Source organism: Osmia bicornis, chromosome 3 (genome assembly GCF_907164935.1).
Source record: "Osmia bicornis bicornis chromosome 3, iOsmBic2.1, whole genome shotgun sequence".
Classification (NCBI taxonomy): domain Eukaryota; kingdom Metazoa; phylum Arthropoda; class Insecta; order Hymenoptera; family Megachilidae; genus Osmia; species Osmia bicornis.
In genome coordinates, this window is record NC_060218.1 from 5,648,403 (window position 1) to 5,671,677 (window position 23,275).

Genomic DNA, 23,275 nt, shown 5'->3' on the forward strand with positions numbered 1-23,275 from the left:
AACGCATTGCCTTTTCGAGAGCCATAAGGTAAAAGGTAACATAGGCAAAGGAAATCCCATACTACTCGAGAATTATTATACCTGGTTTGCACGAGAGGAATATTCATTTCAAAGCGAGTCGAGTTATTTATGTAGTTACAAAAGCAACGAGTGATGGGTTCGATGCAGTACACATTTATCAAAACAATAACCCTTTCAACCCTTGTGGGACGCATACATCACAGTGAATGTCTTTCATTCTCTATGGAGCAATATGTGTCACATGTGTCCATTATATCTTTTTTTCGTTTATTTGACTATACATTATCATTTTTAATTGGCAACTATTGAAAATAAACAAGTTAGTAATTTGCAATTTGAATAATATTTATTTAAACAATAAAGTATATAAAAATAAAATCAAATTCAGATTGGAAAGATAAACGTTTATCATATTTATCATAATTTTTTAATGTTAGAGTCTTTTTCCTTGAAATTGTCTTTTTCTTAAGAAAGACTAGTATGTCTACTTCACAGTACCTTCTCTTGGCTTCGTTAAAGCCAGCATCGATTTCGTATAATTCCCAAGATTATGAACAAACGAATTTTTGAGGCTTTAGTATATATGTATCCACGTCGATACTGCACCAGCTTAATTACGCGGGCTGAGAAGCTGGTTGTGTAACACGCGTATCGTTTCGAGGCAGAGGCAATTTGCGACGGGTCGGAAATGCCACGTGAATATTTCTCTCGTTACACCAATTTCCAACGATCGCGCAATTACGAATATTAGGGATCGTCGAAGCTGAGACGGTGCCCCCGCAATTGGATGATTCGAGCAGCGTCGAAATTAATCGAGTTCGAAGGCTGATAAAATTAACTCGGTCATAGAACGCGTCAAGAGACCAGAATCGTTGACGTAAATTGTCGATCATACTTGGAAGATTGTGTCTCTTTCGACGTTCATTTTGTTAGAATCATTTTTGAAGAGCAGAAACAGATCAATCGTGATACGAAGTTAGGGTATGAGGGTTCCTGAAATTACAGGCTTCGGTTGGCTCGGAAAAAATTCGGGTAGATTCAAGTGGGTTCCCGAACTTATATGAACGTTTGAGTCGTTCGATATTTTAGGGATCGTTCGGAAAAAATTGGACAGATCCGGTCCAAAGTATTGTCGGATACAATGAGCCTTTCCTTAACATTAGACGAGCAGATTTTTGAATGGATAGATTTTACATAAAATCAATTTGTTATCTTTTTCCATTTTTCTAAAAGACTACAGTAGGTATTTTTAAAAAATAATTAATTTTTTTCTACCCTTAATGATTGGTCTACAATTCTGAAATATTTGAAATAATTATTAAGAAAAGGGATTTGTGAAATTTAGAGTTGTCATCCCCACACAAAAGTCTACAAATATCTGAAAATTTATTTTAATTATCTTAGCATCATAAAATAATTTCTTATTGCAGTATAATGAATTTTCAAATAATTAATTATTCTCTTAAAAAGGAACTTAGAGCACTAAAGGTATTTTAAAATTATTCCAAATTTTATACATGACTAGTTTTCTTGAAATTATATTTTTCTTGATCGCCTTGAGAGAAATTAATAAGTTCTCTGAAAATTCAAGTGACCGGAGCAATTTTCATCAAATTTCTCTCGGATCATCTGTTTTCCCCGAAACGAGAAAACGTATACTTCCTACACGTGTGTAGAATCTGTCACAAGAGGCTTTTCTACACCAGACTGGCAATTAAGCTTACACAGTGGCCAGTAGGGTTATCCTGCTGTTTCCTGTCGAAGGACCAACACGTGCGACAAGTTTCCAGGAAACATTTCGACATGTCCAAGCTATCCTTTCTTTCCTGACAGCTTCGAGTAGCAAAGTTACACAAGGCAGACTATGAGTGCACCCTGCTTTCTCTTTTTTCCTAGTTCGTTTCGCTTAGAATGTTTACTACTTTACGGTACTGTTTAGAAATGGCTACCGTTCTACGAGCCAGCTCGTAAAATATAGTTTTCTTGTAATTTCATTTACCGTTTGGATGATTTAGGTATGCCAGACCTGACTAATTCTTTGAACCTCAGAAATCTTAATTCGGTCCTGATAAACGTTGTAATATTGTAACATCAAAATTATAATTTTAATAATGAGAATCTGAGCGTTTTTTGTTCAATATTAATATTAAGTTGAATTAAATGATATTCAATGAAACATTTAAAAATGAATATAATTCAAATTGAACAAAATTCGTATTTTTTATTTTTTAAAATTAAAAGCTCAGTAAAAAAGGTATTCATAATTGTGATAAAATTTCTTTTTAAAAAGCAAAAGGATACAAAGGGAAAAAATAAAATAAAATACAACATGAATGCATCCTAAAATGTCTAAACGGTAGTCCGATTTTTCTCATTGAATTTCTGACTATGCAACTGGTATATAGGCCATTTTACAGTTTACGCGAACGTGCAGCTGAATATTTTTTCGATATTTACGAGTGAAAATAATCCCCACAGTTTCTGCGTTAGAATTCGTGTTGAAATATGCGTAAAAATGTGCACACATTTCTACGATTGCATGATTCACGATTTGAACGTGAAAGCGAAAGTGCAATAATTATTACAGTACTCAATGCTCGCTTTATCATTGTAGTTTCAAATAGAACAATTTTTATTAATACCTGGAAAATAATCAAAAAAAAGAAAACATGGAGGAACATACATATGTTGATTATTCAATCATTTGAATACAGGTGTAGGTAATTTTTTTAAAATACTCGAATATTTCGAAATTTATTTTCCTATCATGAGATGCATAAAAAATAGCAACGACTTATCAATCAGTTTTTCATTAATCGATTAAAATCACAGTGTATACATATATCAATATCGTGTTTCGTCAAACGCGGCAGATTTCAATCAAAGAATTCCAAAGCGTGTTTTCTCGTCTGCTCGAACATCAGTTGCTTTTGTTTTCATCCAGGGAATTTCAAGCGCTCTGGGTGGTGCGATAGAGAATTTTCACGTTCGATTTATGTCTCGGTCCATCTAACAAACGATCCACTAGCTTTTGTCGCGATTCGAGGACAAACGATCGAACCTATCGGATCCATTGTCTCGATCGAGGATCCACGATCGCGCGTTATATTATAAAATCGAGTTTTCGAAACCGAAACGAGTCTAGCAAGCTATTTCACGCGTATTTTACTCGTTAATTAAACGTTTGACGAGCAGAATCGATCAGCGTTGAATCCATTACGTGGCTCGAATGTCAATAATTAATTAACGTCGAATTAATGGAATTAATTAACCGGTTGCTCGCGTTTCCACCAAGATTCAATGTGATTATTGTTCGAAGTTACTTAAGTTCATTGGCGTAAATTAGACCTTCCTCTGGGATCGATCATGAAACTTAGAAATTTGAAAATTTTTAGCATCTGGAATTTTCGAATTCTGGAATTCTGATACTTTGAAATTTTTGAATGTTGGAATTCTACAGAATTCTGATATTTAAAAATTTTAGGATTTAAAAATCTCAGATTTTTGAAGTTTTGGAATTCTGAAATTTTAGAATAATGGAGGTCCATATTTTTAAGTAGAGGCCAGTCCAGATTTTTAAGGAAATGTTTAAATTCCTGTACGTTTCATTTTGAATCCCTCGTTTATTTTCATTCTCTAGTTATTGGATTGCCGTTTCGTTAATTGATAGAAATGAAAACGATTGTTTAGGTGGGATTCTTTCTTCGAATCGTCTCGAATAACGAGACTTTACGATCAACGGGTGATTCGATGTTTTCTGGTTTCTCATTTTACTGCCTCAGTACTTTATTGTAATAGAAGACGAGGACATTTTATTTCAACTTTAATGAGGAAACTCGTTTCGGGATGAATATTGTTGTTGTTGTATTGTTGAAATTGCGAACTTGATAATTGAAGTTCATCTTATCTGAAAGTTCTTACGGAATTATTCTCATTTATTTTGCGAAAGTTCCGCTGCAGATTCCTCGTTTTTTCCTTTGTACATTCTTATTAAAGAATTCTTAAAGCCCCTGGAAAATGAATTTTTAAATAAATAATAAAAAAGGAGATAACACCAGGAACTTAGACAAAGAATTTCCAATTCATTTTGGAATTTTTCTGAAACATAAAAGAATTTTAAAAAATTATATTACAAAGACTTTATAATCTCAAAAAAGAAAAGGAAGAAAATGAATCAAGTGTTTGCTAGAAAATTTCTTAATAAATTGATCTTACACACAAATAAACAAAATATGGAATCTTACATCTAGGTTTAGTCAGGTGCACAAAAAGATGAATTTTTGATAATAAATCGACAAGAAACTGCAAGTAGAATGTCAGAACCATGGTTTTCCTTTCAATTAAAAAACCATGATAATGGATAAATATTCTAACGAACAGTGACGGCGTACGAAACGTTCGCATTATCGATTTTTGCACCTATTTTTTCCCCTCTTACCCTGCTGGGTCAGTGGCCTGTCAAGGGAGAAGATCTGCGTTCGAGCATGAAGGCGGATACACCATCAATTCGCCGATGCTCTCCGTAAATATTTGCAACTGGCTGTTCGCTCGTCAGCTTTTCAGGAACGCAGAAGCGTAAAAATCGCAACGTTACGCGCGTTACGTAAATATTAGGCTATATCGACCCGGGTCGAAAGGATTTTCGTCCAAGTACCGTGCCAGCCAGATGCCCTTTTGTGATTTATCTCCAACCCCTTCGATTCGATGGTCCTCGCGTATAGTCGCGAACTTTTGCAACTGTTCCATAGAAAGACTTTTTTTCAATTCAATTTCTCTATTCAATTTTTTTGCTGGTAGTTTTTTACGAAGCCCAACCTACCGTAAATTAACTTTGTTATATTATATTGCAAATTTTCTTGTTATGAGATTCCTGGATTTTTTAAAACATTTATAACATTTAAAAAAAGAAATAAATTTCTAAAATAGAAAAATAATTTTCTTTATTCAAAACTATATTTCTTTTTAAAATTAAAAAATTATACAGAGAAGTGTTAGGAAAGTGGAATTATTTACCTTCATCTAATCAATGAATTACTTTTATTTGATTAATTTTATTTCCATAATTAAAGGTAACATTGTTTCCAATTATTATACGATTGTTTCTGCGTGTGCAAATACAGTTTCGTGTTAGAACTTTTCTCATTTCCAAATGAATGATTTTGCAAAAAAAAATTCAAGAACAAATTGGTACAATTGCGAGCTGTACACTTTTATTTACATTTTATCCGGACGCTGTTTTATCCGTTGTAATAAAAATGTTATCTATTTTTTATTCAATAAAAGTTTCGGCCCCCTTGCATGTCCGTTCAGCTATGCTGCTGCCCTGCTAAGCAATTACAAAGTGTGCTAATTAATCCTAGGCTTGGAGCATCTAAATATAGATGGAAGTGTAGAAAAATATTGAAGAGATATTTTGCAAAGTTTTCTTGCCATCATATTATTTACAAACTGAACATTCACATTCTTTTTATAAATAGAGACGTGTCGTTTTGACGTAAAAAAATTTGTGACGTAAATTAACAAATAACAAACAATTTGTTATTCGAATAAAACATTATTACTATTTGTTATTCGCAAATATTTTTTACTGTTTTATTACGTGTACAAATAAATTCAGTGTCTCTAGTATTACTATTTTAAATTTGAATATTTTCCCACGCTTTTGAAAAATGACGCGACAATATGATAACAGTAACAATTAGTTTAGTAATTGGAATTATAATGACCTTTTGAAAGTAGATTTTCAATTAGAAAAAAATGCCATATTGATTTGTACACCTCTCGTTATATTGCCACGTGAGGGATTTGACATTTACATGGATTTTAAAGCATACTGGTATCACCCTTCCACCATCTTCCACTTCATTAAATGTAAGCTTGAAAGCTCAACAAATTTTCCTCTTCCATCGGTGGCAATATAACGAGAGTCTACTGTATTCGCAATTTCGATTCGAATTCCAACCCAATCTCACCCCTAATATTGCAATCATTAATTCTCCCACCTTTATCAACCCTCAGCACCTTCGAAGCTTCAACAATCTCCGGTACGTGTTGCAATTATTAAAGAAATTCATCATTCGCGTAGCCACGTAGGTTAAGTCCCGGGTGAAGGCTGCGGCTTCTTCCAATATTCCAGCCGCAATTTATGGCCTCCAGATTGGTCCAAACAGCAGCTGGGTCTTGGAAAGCACGCACGTAGTCCCAGTGCGAGGCAGACCCCAATCCACCGAGCACGCACACACATAGAGATTGATGGCTGCAAGCACGAACGACACACCCTCCCAGTTTGACTGGTTAGCTTGGCTTTTCGTTCATCCGTTGATTAACTGGCTGCACGCGTCCGGAGACCTTACGAACACCGTGCAACACACGTGTAGCCTTCTTCAACCGTGTACACTCTCTCGTTATATTAAGAGGCGATTTAATTGCGAATCAATTCGGAGATAGGGTGGTCAGGTCTTTTCAATGGACATGCTGGTGCTTTCGTATTACTTTCTCAAAGGCTAATTTCCGAGGGTACGATCAGATACCGGATGGGTCGGTGCTTTTTGGGGAACGTCAATTGTGAGTTGTTTGATTATTGGAGAGGTTCTTGTTTGCTTCGGGTCACTTTATAGAGGTGGATTTTTGGTACTGGTATTGAAGAGCATTTCTTGCGGATTGAGTGGAATGAGTTGGAATGCGATAATATTTTTCATTCTTTGAAAAAAGGTGGGAGTTGTATATTCAAAAATTATTTGAAAATAATTTATTATAAAGAAAATAGAATTGGTAGCAAAATTAATAGCTTCTCATCAGTTAAACTCGAAAGTTTTTTATTTTTATTATTTTTTTGAACTTGCTAATTAAAAGGAAATTATTACAGTGCTTAATTTTGCAATTTTTTTATCATTCGTTTAAATCCTCTTTATATTTCATTTATTTTTAAACATTATTATATTAATTTATTTTAAATTTATTTTATTCCCAAGTTTATATGAACAGTAAAATAATTTCTTTCCTCTTTACTGCACCAATTCCATTTCCCTTATTTTATTACCACTAAACATCAAAGCACCAATTCAGACAACAAGAACCGGTTTACAATGCTCATAAAAATTTATTCACGCGAGCGATGCAATCGGTATGCAATTTCTGGTCGCGTATCAAACGCAATACAGTCGATTGAAGGAAATTTGCAAGGCACCCCTCGATATACGTTCGAAATTACTCGATCTCGCTTAACGGTGTCGCGAACGCATTGATCACAGACCTCATTTATCAGCGATGCACGGTGCACAGAAATGCATCCGATGCATGCAGGAATACATACACGGTAGCTAGTGATAGGTCGTTTCGTTGTTAGGAGGTGGTTTAATTTCAAATGGATTCGCCCGCAGGCTGAAAACCGATGGAAAAGCCGAGATCGGGTCTAGATAGAGATGGAATTCGTGTAGGGAACCGTGAAATCCTCTCCTACCATTCTGAAGGGGTAGGAATGCCATCTGCGTTAGTCATCTTTCCTTCTTTCCGCGCCTGATTGATAGTTCTCTGGCCTACCTGACCCTACCACAGTACTTTGCTTCCTCTTCATAGATAACCAGCATTTTTATTACAAAGAAATTTCAATTTTAAACATTTATTTATATTTTCTGTTTTCATCAGATACAGTGAGTTGCTTAAACATTAATATTCTTAATATTCTTAGTAATTAGATATGCAAATTTTCATTCGTTCAATTCTTAATATTTTTTACGACTTTTCTGGCTTTAATTAGTTTGTTATAAATTGGACATAATGACTTACCCTTGCTTCCTAAATAAATAATTTCAAATTTAATAATAAAAATTGATTTATTAGGCGTACAAATGAATTCAGTGCTATTAGTATTAAGTCTTCTCAATTAGTATTTTGAATTCAAATATTTTCCCGCGATTCTGTATTGGAAAAGTGGCGCGAGAATATAAATATCAAAATTATTTCGTAAAAGAATACTTTGTAAAATATTCTTTTGGAACTTGCCTAAACTTTCATTCGCAATATTTTTGATACAATTTTCTGTAACGTTACTAGCTTCAATTTCTTTGGTAAACAAAGTTTAATTAATGTTATTGTTAACAAGCATGAAGCTATTAAAACTTCCCTAAATTAATCTCCCATTTCACCTTAACAGTTTAATATGCATCCGAGCAACGCGGCAACGTAGAAAATACAAGTTTTCACTTGGAAACTTATCAAGTTTGTAAATCATGAGATCACAAAGCGTTAAGTTGAGGAGGCAGGAAGCACTAAACAGCGTAAGCCGTGTATCAACAGAATTGGGTCAGAAACACCGTTCACGTTTTTACGTCTTCATCGCCGAGACGATCAATGATTTTCGCCGCGAATTTTGCCAACTCGCGAAAACGTTAATGGCTGTATAGCTGACGCGAATCGAAAGGGGATGAAGAACTTTCTTCTCTAGCATCATTGGCGCAATTCCAATTGAAAAAAACGTCCCGCTGGTAAAGATAACAGTAGGGCAACTCGCGCGGAAAGTGTGATCGATTCTCATTAAACCGATTGCCATTGGCTGGAACAACCGCTGATATCCGCGCCGTTTCGTGCTCAAACTTCCCAGCGAAATGAAATTGAATTCGAACTATGGATCGGGTTCGATGGAAATCGATTTTCGTAGCGATTCGTTCCCTGTTTCGAAGAAATTATCAAGCAATCTAGTTTTACCATGTTTTCGTCGATTCACGAAATCGAGCATTACGAATTTCAATGGTTTACCCACGTTGTTATTCGTGTCAGTTTAATAACTGCAAGAATGAAAAAAGTGTGTTTTTTTGTTTGGAGTTTAATTGAAGTATCGGAAATTTGATATTTCTCATCTTTCGAGAGGGAAACGAAATGGTAGAGGAAATTGAGTGTATTCGTGGTTGTGTCAGGTTTTGAATCAGTATTGTTTGTGATAGGATTTAAAAAAAAATGTTTATTTTATTCTAACATAGCAAGGTAAAAATTTCAATTTGTTTAAATTGGTGTACGATGGTAAACAAAAATCATTTTTTAAATGTGTGAAAGTACTCGAAAATTTCGGTATTCGAATTAACCCGAACAATGCAAATCTGACCCCAGTATCGGGTACCCGAAATTTCAGACTTCTCGCGTACCCCTCAAAATATAATAAACTTCGAAAACAAAAATCAATATTACATAAAACATTAAAATGATTTCCGATTCATTTACTGTTGAGAACCTTTTTTCAAGATATCTTGCCGAAGATTACAAGCAGCGATCGTTTCTTGCGTCGGTGATTTTACTCTTTGCAGAATTTAGAAGCCTATCAGGGATAAATCTTTATTGAATTCGTTGATACTCTCTCGTGCTGTATTCCATTTCCATCGGGGAAAGTTTTAGTCGGGTGGATCCGGTGACAGATGGAAATCGTTGTTGAGACGAAATTGAAATCGAGTGGCAATACCATTAGAAACGAGTGCCGATACTGTACATTCAATTGTCTCTTTCCACTTCTTCAATAACGCTACTGACGTTCTGTGTCCCTTAACAAAAGATTTCATTCTTTTTGTATCCTTTGTCGTTATTTCTTCTTTGTTCTACGTTTCTTCAAATAATATTTCATTGAAATAAAAATTCTAATTTCAAGATTTAATTTTAGCGTGGAATTTTTTCGAGACTCTCGAAATTCTTTTTTAATTGCACAACTAAAATTCTGTCTGTTTGATTTGATAAGACTCTAATCCGAAGTTAAAATCATCTTTCACAAAGTTTCAGCTCCTTATTGAACCACAGCAAAATTGCACCATGAACGTACAAGGTTTCTCTATGTAAATACCTTGAAATTCTTATCCAACTAGAGAAATTTGTAACAGCCGATTACAAGTTTGAAAAGAGAATTTCCTAACTCGATAATAATTTTCATGCTGATATCTGCATAAATTTGAATTTAAAGATAGTAATAATCATCTTGATTTGCATTTAGTTATATAGCGTGCTTATAGTCTAGATATTCATAGTCTAAAATTAAATAAATTATTTAATTTCATATCATTATATAAGTTAATTTCACAAGGGCTCCAATCACTAATTAAATAAAATAAAAGAAATTGACAGTTTCATAAATATCTAAAATTTATTTCCATCACATTTGAATCATAATTAAATAAAATAGAAAATTTTCTATTAGAGAAATATTTCTATATTTTCTTTTCTCTTTTAATAGAAATCTATGTTAAAAAAGAAATAACAACTTTGGATTCACTAGAAAAGAAATGACATTTTAAAAAATAAATTTTCTAATTCATATAGAAAAATTGTTATTATTCTATTATCAGTTCATCTATACAGTTCATCCCTTAATCCATTCATTCATGTACAAAAATGATTCTGGATTTACATGGTACTTCAACATAGCCGATCTACCGTATAAAACGAAGGGTTAGGTATACTTAACATTCCACTTGCTTGCAAGTTCTTCGATCTCTTTTTCTTCGCCCGAAGCTGTGCATAAAAATAATGGCAGCTAGAAACAGGTAAAAAGGAAAGAAAGCTGTCGGCGGTGGAAACGGGTTGACGACGTGAAAAGGCAAATAGAAAAGAAGGTGAAATACGGTCGGTCCGCGTCGAGAACGAGAGTTTTATAGCATCTGGGAAGACCGTTGAAGTTTCGAATGGAGATTTTCAGCGGTTCATAATCGAGAAAGGAAAAGGTAATCCCGTTTTTCTTCTTAGCTCGACCGCGCGAGCCGGCTTAACGGGAAAGATAAAGTTGCTGGATTTCACCGTTACTCGACTCTTTTCCCTCCATAGCATCGATTCGTTTCCCTCCTCTTCTCTGACGTTTATTTTTTTTCCCTCCCCCACCCCTATCTTTTCTTCTACCCCCATTATGTACACATTTTCTTCTGTCAATGTCGAGCGAAATTTTCGCCGCGACGATTACCCGGGAAAAACGATCTTCCGAGAAAAGCTTTCACGCTTTTCCAACCGGCTTGCTTTTCAGTCAATTTTTCCTGCTCTCGTAATTCGTGGCGTTTGATGGCACCCGCGGGAGTATTTTTCTTGATCGTGGAAAATCATTTGAATGAACCGCGCCGGGAATGGATGATCGAGTTAAGAAACAGAGGAAAGTTTAAACGGGATAAACAGGATAAGCCGTTTTCCCTTTTTCTGGAAGTTGATGGTGGGAATATTAAATCAAGAATCAAAATAGAATGAGTTTATTTTTATGTAATGAACATTTTCAGTTGGGTTAAATTTATTATTAGTATTTTAGACAAAATTAGTGGTACGCTGATAATTTGTGCAATATACAATATAACAATTTTAACATTGTTTAATAATTATACAGTATCGAACATGATAGGCCTTTCCTTTTCCAGGCTCCTACCCTTCACCGCAGGCGGTTCTGAGTAAAAATTTAAATTGATATTAATTTTATTATTCAAACTTTTATAATATCTAATAATTAAAAATGAATGAATTTAATCCTTTAAGTTATTACAAATGATTTTCAAATTCAAAATCATGGAATTGTTTGTAGAAAATATTGATTTAAAAATTAGAGCAAAGTTTGTAATTTTCTTACAATTTTTCACTTATAAAAAAAAAGTGATTATTGATTCTAGGATAAGTTTATGTAAACTGTAAACAAGTATATAAGTGTATTGAATTGTTTAATGAAGTGAAACGTAATCAATAGACGTGTTCGTTCTGTTTCATTGCTCAAAGTCCTTGATTTTTGTTGTAATAACTTGTTGTTCGTATTTCTCGTTGATATCGTGCATAATAAAGCTGCCATGGGAAGATTGTACTAGTTTACACGGATTATATTAATATCACGACTAAAAATATCACCGCGTTTTATCTTATTATAGAGACCGTATTTACCGTAGGAGATACCGTATATGTTATATCAGAGTAGGGTTTGTATGTTATATCAGTAAGGTATTATGTCGGGCACGATATAACGCACAATTTATTATTGATAAGCATTATGTTATGTGTTACTTTATATCGTGGGTAAAAAGTAGAAAAGAATTTCTTCTTCATTTTATCTTCAATTTTATTATTTTCAAATTTTCAAATGTTCTCAAAATTTCAAAGCTCTTGGTGCTCCAAATTTCATACATAATTGAATAAACTAGAATTTACTTTCTACACTTTGAAATATTTTTAAAATTTCAATTCTTTAGTTTCTTTGATGCAAAAATTGATAATTTTTCAAAATTCCAAATTTCCAATTTCTCCTTCGAAAATTGTAATAGAAAAGAAAAACTAAAATATTCTATATAAGTTCCCTTTTAAAATTTGTAAATTCTATTTATAATAAAATCCAAACTAAAATCTTACTATCACACCAATGGATAATAATTATTATTTCATTTTATGAAAATTTATTAACAAAACTGATTAAACTTCCTCAAATATATTCCAATCGACGATCAATTCTGAATAACTTTCTGAAAACCCTGATTGCCTGCCGATTCTCGTATTCCAAAACGACGAGCCACGGTTGGTCGATCGAAACGGTTGGTAACCGTGGCACGAGATGAGCCCTCGGTGTCGAGAAATAAATCATCCGAGGTAGTAAGCGCGATAGAGCAAGAAACGCATTAGACAGAAGGGTCTAATATTAGAGCAGCAGACCGCCAGATCCTCCTCGCGGAGGGTCTCGACGTGAAACATTATCTCATCCCTTTTCGCTGTACATACAGCCCTTGCTACAACCTCTGATGATCGTGCCTTTAGAAACGTGACGATAGAAATGCAGGCTGAAAACAGCGGATCGCATCGACGCGACGGGTTGCGGTGTTCTGCATACGCGGAAGGGTCAGGATGTGTTAGTTTCCTTCGCGGAAGAATCGTGAAAATGAAATATCTCGTGGCGCATGCACGTGTACGCCGGTGTAATCGATTCTCGAGAGCCTCTACAACCTGGCTGGGCTGGTTCTTTGCTTTTTGATGCACGCTCCCTTCAAGCTCATTCATTTTGATTGTTATTTAGCGTTCCGTGGATAGGTAATGTTTGGTAATTTAGTAAAGCTAGTTAGGGAAAATTTGTTTACTGTACTCCTGTACGAGAGATAGGTACTCTGGTACACTCTATAATTAGCATAATGTAATAGTACATTAATTCTGCAAAGATAGAGTCTCAGAGTGATTCATTTCTAATGCTTTCCTCATTAATAATTTTCGAGGAAAAATAATATATTTTTAATATTTTCTAATTAATGGACCCTTCGTACCATTAATGGTACAACCTAGTACCATTAATGGTATTAGATTATTAGATCTACTCTCTAGTCTAGCAATAGCAATTCCAATCCACTTTCATATGGATTTGATTGAAACTATTAAAAATGGACCCTTCGTAGTGTTACGTGCACCAGTACTTGAGAACCGCTGGTCTACACTAATGTACTGTATTAGATTATTGGTATTAGATTATTAGATCTACTCTGCAGTCTAGCAATGGCAATTCCAATCCACTTTCACATGGATTTGATTGAAACTATTAAAAATGGACCCTTCGTAGTGTTACGTGTACCAGTACTTGAAAACCGCTGATCTACACTAATGTACTGTATTAGATTATTAGTATTAGATCATTAGATCTATTCTGCAGTCTAGCAATGGCAATGCCAATTCAGTTTCACATGGATTTGATTGAAACTATTAAAATATAATAGTCCGAAGTCTTTGTCAAAAGTTCATCGCACTTTTAAGTATATTTTGCCAACAAGATCTTCACGGACGAATAGAGGTGCAGAACGGTTGATCGATCTGTTTTCCTGGCCACTTCAGGATCCATTCGGCCACATAATTGGTCGATGCAGACAGGAGTCAGAGCATAGACTGGGATCGAACGATTCAGAGGTGTACAGGAAGTGCATACACCACAGTGGCCATCATGTAAAGCCATAAAGCTGGTTACCACCCTCGTTTAACCAGCTTTCCGCCGTGCTAAGCGTATGAAGCGAGCCTTTGTCGGCTGCAAATCTGTATATCTCCCTTCGTTCTCTCTATCTCTCTCTCTGTTTGTCTCCTGGAACGGTTCGTTCTTGTTAACGGAAACGCACGTATCGTAATTCAGAACGGGACCATAAATACCAGTATACGGGACTGGATGGAAACGCATCGCGGTGCTATCACTTGAATTTCTAGTCGAAACGGTGCAACAACGCGAATAATTCCGTGGGATCGTTTGATGCAGCCTCGACCGTGAAATCGACTCTGACGCGCCGCGCCGTTCGATTCGCAATCGAGACCTCGAAACTCGACGTTTAGGCGCAGCTAGAGGCTAGCATAGTAATCGCTTCGAATATACAAAGTGTTTCAAAATTGAAAATTCTACGTAGAATAGTGAAAAATTTCAGAGCTTCAGAATTTTAGAATTTTAGATTTTTGAAATTTTAGTTTTAGAATTTTAGAATTCTAGAGTTTTAGAGTTTCAGAATTTTAGAATTCCAGTTTCGAAATCTTTGAATTTTCGAGCTTTAGAATTTACGAATTTTCAAATTTTAATGTTAGAGTTTTCCAATTTTCAAATTTTAGAATTTCCAGTTCCCTGGAATCAAGACTTAAAATTTTAGAATAACGACGGGGTAAATTCACATTTTTCGGGGGAAAAGGAGCACCCTATCCCTCCCCCCAGTTAAACCACTGACCCTAATTACTCTATGTAGGCATGAAAAGCATTCCGCTGAAAATCGAAAGAACAATGTAGCTCCTAGTTGCACCACAAGCATTTACCAACGCGAACGAACAATAATCCGTTGAAATTAAGAGAGAAAGAAGCCCCATGGAGCGGTCGCTTAAGATTACACGGATTCCACTTCTCCGAAGCCCGAGGACGACCCTGGTAGCAAGTTTATTTGCAACCCCGTTCGTTTCAACCGCGTCGAAAGTCGCGCCCTATGGAAACAATAACGAATCGAGAGACTTGTCCTCTCTTCTGGTGGCAGAAAAGACTTATGGGAATGGCGCTCGTTAGCAGGAGTCGGTGAGAATGTCGCAGGATCGTCAGGATTAGGGCAGGCGGTAACAATAGCCATTTCCTTGTATGGTAAAGATTCTCTCTTGACTGGCCTTTTTTCAGTCTACTTAGCAGTTCTTCATATTTTTACTCTCTTTTTGTTCGCAACTTTTACCGTTCTCTTCGATCTTGCCCGCGGTTTCTTTGTTACACTCTCGTATTGTCATTAGCTGTCAGTTAGGTATTGTTAGCAACAATAGAGAGAGGAAGAGGCGGTGCTCTTTGGTTCTTTGTTTCTCCCTGAAAATATTAGGTCATCCTGTGAATAATGTCTGCTAGTCTGCTAGAGGGTGAAAGAATTAATACATGGAATTACTTTTTTGATAATTAATGATGTTCTGTTAGAGTATATCTTTTTAAGACATTTTTTTACTCTCGTCAGGTGTGCTGCATTTTTGGTAGAGAGATTTTATATTGTAAAATTAATAATAATGAATTATTATTTTAGCTGCTCTAAAATAGAAACTGAATTCTTCAGTTTCTTTTTAATGAAAAAATTCTCATTCTTTGGAGAAGAATCTGAATACTCGGAAGGTGAAGGTGAGGCAATAAAGCGAGCTTAAGTTTGAAGGTTTCTGATCAAGATTTTTCTCATTTCCTTGCCGAGGAAACTGTGCTCTTATCGCTTCCTTGTTACTCGGCTGTATAATATGAAACTACATTGTAGAAGGATAATTGCGAAGGTAATTGGTCATTTCCATGGGGATATTTGCTGCTTTTATGGGAAAATTTGTAGTCAGGCTATCGTGGATGTTAAGTAAATTTTTATGTTGAAAAAAATATAAGAATTTTATGAGTCTCGGATACGCTCTGTTTCGTTGAGGATGCAACACCTGACGAACGCATTCGTCACGACTGTTAAACAAATGCGAATGAAAAATGTCACGTTTTCGAAATACCTTGCTCTAGTTCATCCTAATCTAACAAGTGTAAGTGGGTCTAGGTTGACCCTGATGGAAAAAAATTAATTCATTGTTTCAGAATTGGAGATTATAGTTAAAAGATTTATTTGATTGTTGTTAGAAAGTAGGAGTTCATCTTCTGGATTGAGAATTTTTTAATTTTTTTAATCTATAATTCTATAATCTAGGATTTCATGATTCTATGATTCTATGATTCTATGATTCTATGATTCTATGATTCTAATCTATGGCTCTATGATTTCACAGAATCTATTAATCGCAAAATTAACTCCAAATTAAATCAAATCTCAAGCATTAATCTCATTAGGTACCAAATAAAAAATTCCAATTAATGATTGAAACTAATATACTAACTAATAAGAATTGCAGCTTCCCATTCAATATATCAATTTCAAATTCCAAAAATCCTTTCCAAATTGGAACACCCCTTCAAACCCTCCAAAACGTCTCCCAACTACAACATCACATCAATCAATGAAATAAAACAAATGAAACAATTCGTTTGCTTTTGTATTACCAGAATAATTCAACGGGAAATGTTCGTCCAGATCGGGGAACGTGAACGAACTCAAACAAACACGAGTTCGATGCACGAAACAAAAAAGTATTAGATACACGGTGGATGGAAGAGGCGTAAACAGTTTGCACGGATGAAAAGTAAACCGAATGATTTTTATAGAGCAAAACAAATGTCTCGTTGGTTTGATCAAATATTGGTTCATACGTATCACTGGGTACCCGTACAGAGATTTATACGTTCCAGTGTAAAAGCTATCTTTTCACGGTATACCACGTTATCTCTTCATTCATCTCCACGGAACAAATTGCCTCCTCGTTGAACATTTCGCGATGAATCGAACGTCGACGATCCTTTGTATCGTTATGAAACAATCTGGTGTTTGCGTGGGCGGGTAGTTGTCAATCGTTACACGGTTCACAGGGATCGTCTTTGATAATACATTTTGCAAAGGTCGTTTTCGTTTTGAAGTTTGCTTTTCAGCTGGTCGCTGATGTTTTGATCGGATCAATGTTAAACTTTTATTTGATTTTCCAAATGAAAGAGAACTGTTACCGAAATTGTTGGTTCCTGTGGTAGAGGATCAAATAGATGGATTACACGTATTCAATTTGAAGTGATATGTTGTAAAATTGCAGTTTATTAAATAGTATTTGGAAAATAAATTTGTGCACATTTTTGGAGATATCTATAATAAAAAAATCATTGAATTTTCCATATCAATTAATAATAGTAATGGGAAGAGGATTATTATTGAAATTTCAGTTATTATATTATGCTGTAGGTTTGGATTATTTCTATCATCAATAGGGCAAAGTATACCCTTGTTGACCCCTGCAAAAATGATTGATCCTTTTTCTAAAAAAGTAAAAAATATAATTAGTTTCTTCACCCTCGGATGGCGGACCATGGAGAGACACCCCAAGTTATTAATTCTGTATTTCATATTATTTTCATTTTTTAAATTCCAATACGATGTTTGAAATAATTTATTCAACTACTTTTCCCTTCTTGAGAAATGTACTTTTTTATTTCTTCACGTCACTTCTATAAAATCTCATTAGTAATTTATTTGTGTAACTGTCCACTGAAGAAACTTGAAAAGAACAAGTAGAATGTTCTCCAAGTTCTGAAGCAATTTCTGAAATGCTATTCTCTCTTATTCAACTCGAAGCGACATTCTAGCTGCTCGATCGTACGAATTCAATTCCCAGTACATATTTCAGTGGAGTCGTTAAAATTTACCAGTCTCTGATAATCGATCCAGCCTGGTCGCGTGACTCTGTTTCGGTCACGAGAGATTTCACTGGGCAAGCTTGAAATTCAAGCAAACGCCACGGAGTTTGAGAACTGTAAACGTAACGTAGTGGATTGGATCTGTTTCAACGGTGAAAAGTATCCAGTTGCGAAGTATCTAGACTACATTACCGCTTCGATAGATATTTTACGACGAGATTTCATGATTTCATGTAACGCGTGAAAGTTCGGTGAAAATTTGTGTTTTCATACTTTCGATGAAACCTGATCTTAATGCTAAGTGATGGAAATAGAAAATAAAAAACGAACTGCAAATGGTATATTTTAAAAATAGAATCTCACTTTTTCTTTGGATAGAACAATTATTAGAGTATAATTCGAATTCAAGTATTGCAGTTCAAAAGAAGTGCAAATTTTTATATGAAATATTCATATTTTTAATTAAAAATATTTTACAAATTATTGATGTTTGTAGACTGTTTTCTAAAATTAAATGTCTAACAAAAATGTGAAATGTGTATTCGTAGATTGGCAATAAGGCACCTTGTATATTAATTATGACTAGATTGCTTGAAATTCTCGATCGAACTAATCTGCTCATTTGCTTTTGTGGATTACTCTGCTAATACTGTCGTCTAATTAGTCTCTATTGAAGCCGATCGGAGCATCTGTTCCAATAATCCAATCTCCATAATCATTCGAATCAAAAAATCTTATTTAAAGTAATTTATTCATCTGAATGTCTTAAATGATTAAAGTGTTGGTTGTTAAGTAATTATGAAATTTTATATATTTTCAAAAAGATAAATATAAAAAAGAATTAGAAATTAAGATGAGGTGTGTTTACATCCTTCCACACAAAGAGAAGTTTAATTAGTAGTTTAATTAAAATGATTAATTAACCATAGATCTTCTAGTCCATATCCAAAATCTTTTGCTAAATTCTGAAATGTATAATTTCTCCAAGAACAATGAAATATTTTGAAATATCCAAGAAAGAGCCCGACACAATTATAATTAATAATTCAACGGGTTCGCCATATACCGGAAGACACGGTTCGTATAATCCAGCTGGAAATTGAAGTTTCTTCTCGGTTCTTCCAACTTATTATTCCTCCAAGCGTTCATTTACTTTACATGTAGATTCTCGAATTGTCTTGCTCGTTGCGTTTGTTAAACGATGCCAAGCTTGTTAACGCATAACGCCACAGAGTTTTTATTATCTTGATGATCCCTTTTGTCCATGAAGTAGGCGACAATAAGGGCTACGGCGAACCATACACTCTCGAGAACTTTGGGAGAACACTATCGTGTTTTACTGCGAAATGAAGTCGCCACTAATAAGTAACTCATGACTTTATATATTTGCATTTCGTACAATAAATTTTCAACTGTTATAAATTATTAATACTATATACGACAGTAAAAAAAATGAAACTGAAAATTGAAAGCTAGAGCTAAAATTATAAAATTGTAAATGAAATTTCTATAATTCCAAATAAATAAGGAATCCAAAATAAACTATTTTGGCTGCAGGTTATTTCAGTCTTAAAGAAATCCAGTTTACTCTGAAACTTTCTTCAAAAACTTACCCCAAAGAATTCTTTGTACCTCGAAGGAAACAGGTCAAAGGATCATCGATTTACCTGGATGCTGTTTGCCGACTTGCACCTGTGCATTTGAATTTGAATCGTTTTCCAGGTAGCGTCTGGGAGGTTGAATGTTTTCCGCAGGTTGTCTAGCAACGTCTCTAATTTCAAACTCTGACAACGATCTCGCAGTGACGTTTACGTAGACGCGTTTGCAAATACTTCACCGACGTCGGAGTAGGTTTAAACTCTTGCTAATGGGACTGGATAAAAACTGACTACTAACAGGGTCGCGAAAGTTTCGCGAATAGTTTGGCAACTCGGCTTCCAGGCCAGTTTTTGGGGAAAATTTCACCGCAAGTATGTCTCGAGAGGATCGTTGAAAGTTGGCGAAAGATTTTAGATGCACTTTGTTTCTTGTTCGCTTTTGTTGGGCTAGGTGGTTAAAAGCAAATGGGTTACACGAATTTTTCCATTTAGACGAATGAGAACTGATCGTTTTTGGGGGAGGATTGGGAAAAAAGTAATTTATGGCAATAATTTTATTTTCTTTCTTTCTTTATGCAAATTTTTAATTTTCAGGCGATACACTAATTATTTCTCACAAATATTAATAGATTTTATTTAGAGTTTATTAGACTAGGTTTATAGATTTATAGATTTGTAAATTGATAGATTGATAGGTTGATAGATTCATAGATTTATAAATTTATAGATAAATAGATTTTATTTTTCAAGAGTTAAAATTACTTTTTAGGTTGAGACAATAAATATTTTTATTCATAATAATCATCATTTATTAGTTTCTGATTCAACAATGAATTATTTAAATTTACATAACTCATATCTTTTTTTTGTCAATTTACTATAAAATTTTGTCACCTTTTCTTCTTATAATACATACTTATCTATACACGTTCTTGTCGAGTTTGAAGATGAAAAAAAAAGAAAATGAACGAGCCAGTCGATTGGCGAAGCCGAGAAGAAAATCGAGGCATTTTTATTTCATCCTCGGTCAATTTGTCGACGTTCGTTCGCGTATTACAAAGGAATTCACCTCTTCTTTCGTACGTTTCGACGTGCTGCGACGAGAGGAAGACGAGCTGCTTCCCGAGCGCGTGCTCAAGAGGTTTTGCAAGCTCGCTGAATTTCTATACACTGCTCGAGAGAAGGTCTACCTACTCCTACCCTCCTCCTTAAACCTATTCCTCCTCGGGGACCTCTTATGCACTTCAACGTGCACCGTTGCTAAGACTTTCCCACGGGTGTATCCCCAGGTAATCTTTGTGTCTTTCGGATTTCAACCTCGTCACTGGCTCAAACTACACCGTCGGGACATTTTCACGAAATTCTGTTCACCTATGAAATTTCGGCTCTTCTGTTAGATCTTTTGGAATTTACACCTAGACTGGGTGTTGAAAACAAAATTTTAGATGAAAATTTCTAATAATATCGAAAATAATTTTATTAAAATTGATTTCTTTTGTTGAAGTTTGGCTAAGATTGAAACTTGAATTTTTAGAAAATTTGAAACTTCATTGTTGTACAGCATCGAGCACAGCAGTATTCCTTAGGGAAAATGACGATATAGGGGAAGCAGGAACTTTCGAAATCTTAATTTTTTCGTGAGAAAAAAGACTTCCTTTTAGGGTGGTGTGTCTGACAAATAAAGATGAACCGTTACGCTTTGCATAGAAAAGCTATCGTTACATTGAACTAGAGAGCAGAAATAATTTATACAAAGAACCGTTAGGATTCTCTTGCCATTTGCATGCATATTTTTTGCAAGCAATAACTTGTAGAATTTCAGTATTTATTCTTGATTTATATTAAAATATGTAAATAGAAAATTATTTAGATGTTACTTGAATATAATTAAATCTTCCATGAATCCTAAGTAAATAGTTGTGATAAATTATTTTTGTACGCAAACCTTGGTTCGAAATATTTCTGATAGCCTTGGTTCGAATCGAGTTATAAAACATAAAGGACTCGTTTCAAATGGAACGATGGAAAGGACGGGTCGTAAAAAATGTTGGTGTTCATGTTAGCTGGAAGTTTCGAGGATTTTTTGGGGTATCCTTTTTTGCTGCTATTTCATTGCTCGACAAAGCGATCGGTCTGCTCGTTCTTTTTTAACAATATCAAGAATTTTTTGTATTCCAACATACAATCAAAAAAGATAAACTTATTGTGTATCAAAGAAAAGATGAAATATATCAGGTGAATGTTAGATGAAAATGATTCATTATTCATTTGATTTTTTTAATAAAACTGCCGTTAGAAGAACATTTCCAACAAAGTGACTAATCAATTCACACGTTGGATAAAATAATTATGTAAGTTGATGTTGGGAATTGAGTGAAAAACGTATGCCTTTATATTAAAACATTAGATGTAGCTACTTTGATAATTTTAATTGAATTAATATGTGCTTCTTAATTTTCTTATCTACAAAGTTATAAATTTTTAACTCATTAATAAATTTCAATAGGTAATTTGTTGCATTTGTATCATAAATGAAGTAAATGAAATGAAAAATGTATAACATCTATTGATTCAATTTCTTTTTAAATTTTATTAGATTGTTTACTTGCTCAATTATAATAATCAAAGTGAAAGTGAGAATTTGTGTAGAATAATATTTGATAACGATCTAAATCTTTCTAAACTGTAGTATGAACTTTTATTGAAATTTTAATCAGATCACGCCTCTAATTATAAGATCCAATTAATTAAAATTTAATTGAAAATAGTAGATAGGTGAGATAGTATAAATATTACAGATTAATCCTTTGGATACTAATCGGTCTATCATAAACTTGCACTAAATACTAGAAATTATATAAAATTATATAAAAATATTATTGTATCATTTATATATTAATTTTCCTTAAACTTTAAGCTTCAAATTGATATACCATACGTGCTATTTCGTGATAATTTTCTGTCATGAAATCACGTCAGACTTAATACATTTCGAAATCGCTCATTATAATTAGCAATCAGCCATTTTATATTAAGAATATAAACGAAACGCTTATGCAGTTGTATTCTCCGAACTTCAAGTTTTAAACTGACATACCATGAGTGCTACTTTGCAATACTTTTCTGTCATGAAATCATATCAGACTCTCCGTGTTTCGAAATCAAACGTTGTTCAGGTAGTTTAACTGTACGTTACCCTTTCGTCATCCACGTTGTATCATAAAAATCGAATCAGCTATCGCTCCGTCCCCTACACCATGATCCCCTATTATCAGAGAAGCATCATCTTTACCGACGCCGCTCTGAAAATCGTAAGACGGATCAAAGGACTTATCGTAACGACGCGATACGAGGCTTTCACCATAGCGACACTCGATTCCTTTATGACTGTCTCGGATTTTATCGTCGCTTTGCCTCCCCCGTTGTTATCAGACGGTTGGTGCAAACGGTCGAAATTGATAACAGAAGTCGAGTCACGGTGAACGAAACGCAGGCGACGTCGCGACGCTGTGCGATACCCAACGAAGAGACAGATTAGTCACGTAATAAGAAAATCGTCGCGTCGACATGATTTTTCGTCTTCCATTTTTGTTCTCAAGATTCGTTCTTGCCGCAAAAGGATGCCTCCTTCTTATTTGCCACGACTTCCGTTACACGGGTATCCACACGGAAGTTGAAAAAATGGTCTCGTTTTAATTACGATCGAGCTCCGGGTGAGAATCTCGTGCAGTGAATCAGATACTGTTTCGAGTAAATGATTCTCCTTAACGACATGGGAGAAGGGACCTGATAGTTGTGCTCCAAGTGGGAACAAAGGGAATATAGAGTCGATTTTTTAATAAAACGGAGTCTTAGGTATTGTTAATTAAGAAGAAATTGAAGGTAATTGTACTTTTGGTGAAAAATTTTGAGTTAGTAGAAAATATATTATAGTTGGAAATCTTTTCAATAATAATTT

The 23,275-nt window shown here is 34.5% G+C and overlaps 1 protein-coding gene across 9 annotated transcripts in view; it reads left to right on the top strand.

Moving 5' to 3' along the window:
* LOC114872640 (rap guanine nucleotide exchange factor 2-like) overlaps nucleotides 1-23,275 on the top strand; it is a 160,349-nt gene that overhangs the window by 85,737 nt on the left and 51,337 nt on the right. The window lies entirely within an intron of this gene.